The sequence below is a fragment of the Castor canadensis genome, chromosome 8, assembly GCF_047511655.1.
Source record: "Castor canadensis chromosome 8, mCasCan1.hap1v2, whole genome shotgun sequence".
Classification (NCBI taxonomy): Eukaryota; Metazoa; Chordata; class Mammalia; order Rodentia; family Castoridae; genus Castor; species Castor canadensis.
In genome coordinates, this window is record NC_133393.1 from 23251925 (window position 1) to 23256823 (window position 4899).

The following is a 4899-nucleotide window of genomic DNA, read 5'->3' on the forward strand; positions in this document are numbered from 1 at the left end:
TACCCTAAGTTTAAAAACCTACTATATTTAAGAGAAATTAATTGGATTTAATATTGAAAATATATGAAGCTAACTCTCAGCCTTTATGGAGAAAATCTTGTTATTAGTATCAGTTAATGCTTATGGATTTGTAGTCAACTGACTTAAAACTATTAGATAGTGATATACTGAATCAATGTCACTTTGATGTGAACTCAACAATAAAAATTGACAATGCCAATAAATGTTGCATACTGCTTAATCAATAAGTTTCCCACACCCCTACCCCACCAAAAAGAATCACAGACAAAGGGAACAGAAAAGAGAACCCAGAGGGGGCAGGGTGGAGGCACCGACACTGCCAAGTCTGTGCCGTGATTGCCAGCTGTGGCGTGGACGGTGCAGGAGGAGGTGTGGCTGGTGCTGCAGCCTGATCCAGATCTGGTGCGGTGTCCTCTTGAGGGGGACTTCCCGAGGCGCCAGGAGAGGAGCGTCGACTACTGGGCCACCGAAGACCTTACTGGAAAGATGAAACCTGATGAAATCCTATGTCTGACCCAAGTCTAATCAAAGAAGTGGACTGGAGTCAGAATACCATTTTCTCCAGGCATTTCTCCAGCACATCCTGGAGAAGACTTGCTTTTGAGGCCTCTTCGTACTGCTGACTTAAACAGAGGTTTTTTTAAGGTACTGGGTCAGCTGACAGAGACTGAAATTGTCAACCCTGAACAATTTATGAAATCTTTTGAGCATATGAAGCAATCTGGGGACTATTATGTCACAGTTGTGGAAGATGTGACCCTAATACAGATTGTTGCTACAGCAACTCTGATAATGGAACTTAAGTTCATCCATTCCTGTGCTAAGATTATTATCAACTCTTACTTTGCTAAGCAAGAGACTGAACTTTTATAAGATTACTCTTGAATGTCTACCACAAAATGTTGGTTTCTATAAAGAGTTTGGATATAAAGTATCTGAAGAAAACTATATGTGTCGGATGTTCCTTAAGTAAAGATCTCTTAAGAAAGAATTGTCAAAGGAGAAAATGCTACAAGACTTTACTCTTCCTAGAGTTATAACATTTGTTGCTACAACCCAGTGACCTCCATAAATACTGTACTGAAAAGACATTGCAATACAAGTTATAATGACATTAGAAGATTACTTGGGGCTGTGAGTTTAGATTACAAATGAATATTGTAAAGGGGCTGGTTTTTAACAAAAGGAATATATTTTTGACTTGAATCTTTTCTTGCATTGTATTTTTCTAAAGTTTGACTTCATTCTTGGTAGTCAAATGTATGGGTAGTAAGGAGTTATATGTCTCCTATTTCTGCTGCTCATTTTATTTTAAAAAGTATATTTTGAATCAGGCTGTTTCTTACCATGTTTATAAAATTAGGTATTTTTATTTCAAAGGAACCTTTAAATACACAGGAGTGTATCATATTAATTAGATGAAATGAGATGAATTGTTATAAACATACATTTATGCATCTAAAAAAAAAGAAAAGAAAACCCAACAATAAACACAAACATATAATGTCAACTCATTTTTATACTACAAAGCCATAGCAATAAAAACAGCATGATGCTGGCATAAAAACAGATATGAAGATCAGTAGAACAGAATAGAGGACCCAGATATAAATCCATGCAGCTATACTCACCTAATCTTTGACGAAGTTGCCAAAAACATACAATGGAGAAACGACTGCCTCCTCAACAAATGTTTCTGGGAAAACTGTATATCTGCTTGCAGAAAATAGAAACTAGATCTGTTTGTCATCCTGTACTAGTATCAACTCAAAGTGCATCAAGGACCTCAATATAAGATCTGAAACCTTGAAGCTAGTACAGGAAAGACCAGGGAAGACACTGGAAGCAATAGGCATAGGCAAAGACTTCCTCAGTAGAACTCAAAAGGCTCAGCAACTAAGAGAAAAGATCGACAAATGGGACTACATGAAATTAAAAGGCTTATTTACAACAAAAGAAATAATTTCTAAATTGAAGAGACCACCCACAGAATGAGAGAAAACCTTTGCCAGCTATACATCTGACAAGGGACTGATAACCAGAATATACTGAGAGGTCAAAAAACTAAACTCCCCAAAAATCAATGATCCACTGAAGAAATGGGCAAATGAACTGAACAGAGCCTTTTCAAAGGAAGAAGTCCAAATGGCAAAAAAAAATATAAAAAAATTCTCACCATCCCTGGACATAAAGGAAATGCAAATCAAAACCACACTAAGATTCCACCTCACTCCTGTTAGAAGAGCTATCATCAAACACACCATTAACAACAAATGTTGACAAGCATGCTGGGAAAAAGGAACCCTCATACACTGTTGGTGGGAATGTACATTAGTACAACCACTATGGAAGCTCCTTAAAAAACTAAAAACAGATCCACCATATGACCCAGCAATACTATTCCTAGGGATATACCTGAAGGATTGTGAGTCAGCACAACAAAGGCACCTGCACACCCATGTCTATCACATAATAGCTAAACTGTGGAAACAGCCAAGATGTCCCACTACTGATGAACAGATTAAGAAAATGTGATATTTTTATACACTGAAATTTTACTCATACAGAAAGAAGAATGAAATTCTCTCATTCACAGGTAAATGGATGGAACTGGAGAATATCATCTTAAGTGAAGTTAGGCTCAGAAAACCAAAAATCATATGTTCTCCCTCATATGCAGACTGTAGATCTAGGGCAAATTCAGTGATGTTGTTGGACTTAGGTCACACGTTAAGAGGAGAACACATACAGGAGGAATAGGGAAAGACAGGAAACCCAAAATTTGAAAGTGTTTGATGTCCCTACTGCAGGGAAGATAACACAGTAACCTTAAAATGATAAAGGTCAATATTGGAAGGTGACCAGGAAGTAGTGAAGAGGTTTGGTAGAGATGAATCAGTTAGGGTTGTAATACATTTGTGCATGGAAGCAATGCTAGGAATCTCTTTGTATAGCTATCCTTATCTCAACTAGCAAAAACGCTATGTTTTTCTTATTTATTGCTTATGTGTACTCTTCAACATATTTGGAGAAAAGGGCAGAGCAGATTCGGCCTGGAAGCAAAGGGGGTCAGAGGGAGAGGGAGAGGTTGGGGGTGGGGGGAGGAAATGGCCCAAACAACGTATGCACATATGAATAAATGAATAAAGAAAAAATGGAAATCATGGATTGTGGGTAAAAATCTAGACTTTATAATCAACAGAAAATAGTTGTCAGCTTAAAATGGCCTATTATAGCTCTAAAATGGTTTGCATAAGCCCCTTGGTAACCACCAAGCAAAAAATTACATAGTAGGCACACAATGTGAAATGGAAAAAAATTAAAGCTTGGCACTACTATAAATTACCAAGGTAAATGACAAGAGAGAAAGAAAGGAACAAAGGTCCTGTAAACTATCAGAGAACCACTAACAAATGGCATGATTACACCCTTAGTTATCAATAATACCCTTGAATATAAACAGACTAAACACTCTGATACCAAAGAATATATTTCCTAATTGTAAACAAGATCAAACTGTTGGCTAAAAATATCTAGATGTAAATGAAAAATTAAAATATAAAGTGAATGAAAGAAAGAAAATTTATAGAAGAGTATAAAAAGAAATGAATTCAAGAAAGCACAATAAATGGAAAGATATTCCATGTTCATGGTTTGTAGCTTTAATGTTGTTAAAATGCCCATACTACCTAAAGCTATATAGAGTTTTAATACCTTTTCTATTGATATTCCCAGGACATTCATCAAAAATAGAGGAAATCCTAAAATTTCTATGGAGCCAAAAAAAAGTCTTGAATATCTAAAAGCAGTAAAGAGGAAAAAAATGATGTTGGGGAATCCTACATCCTGATTTAAAATTATATGATGATGCTATAGCGATCAAAATAATATGGTACTGGCATGAAAACAGAACATAGTGCTATGGTTGATAATAATATATTTAATACTTGAAATTTGATGAGGGACTAGATCTTAATCAAAAGGAAATGGATATGTTAATTAGTTTGATAATCATTTCATAATATATGCCAACATCACAAAGCTATACTAAATATCAGGAACATGTACATTTTTGTCAATTATGCCACAAAAAGCTGAAAAATATGCCTGCAAAACTTATTTCAGTGCTAAAGCTATATCTTACAATTCTTACCTTTTTTAATGTTGGTGCTTGTGGATTTATTGGAAGTCATTTGACATTTATTAATTCCATCCATTAATTCTATAATACACATAAATAAATACAAATTTAAATAGGTATTTAATAAATAAGTAGTGGTAATATATTAAGAATACTAATGCCATAATTATGGTGCAGCAACTGTTTACTGAAGGAGTTCAGTAAAAATAAGAATATTTACCTTAAGTTGAAAAGCCTACTATAGTTAAGAGAAATTAATTGGATTTAATATTGAAAATACATGAAGCTAATTCTCAGCCTTTATGGAGAAAATGTTTTTATTAGTATCAATAGATATGTATGGATTGGTAGATAACTGACTTAAAACTATTAGGTAGTAACATGCTGAGTCAATGTCACTTTGATGTGAATTCAAATAACAACAAGAAATTGACCATGCAAATAAACATTGAATACTGCTTAATAAATAAGTTCCACCACCAACCCCTAAAAAGAAACACAGATCAATGAAACAGAAAAGAGAAATCAACAATAAACACAAATATATAAGGTCAATTCATTTGTATACTACATAGCCCTTGGAATTAAAACAGTATGATGCTGGCATAAAAGCAGATATAAAGACCAGTGGAACAGAATAAGAGACCCATTATGAATCCACACAGCTACACCCACCTAATTTTTGACAAAATTGTCAAAAACACACAATGGAGAAAAGACAGCATCTTCAACAAATG

General features: G+C 34.7%; 1 pseudogene; it reads left to right on the top strand.

Annotated features, from left to right (window-relative positions):
- Window positions 1-527: 527 nt before the first annotated feature.
- LOC109680760 (glucosamine 6-phosphate N-acetyltransferase pseudogene) lies at window positions 528-1292 on the top strand (annotated as a pseudogene).
- Window positions 1293-4899: the final 3607 nt, after the last annotated feature.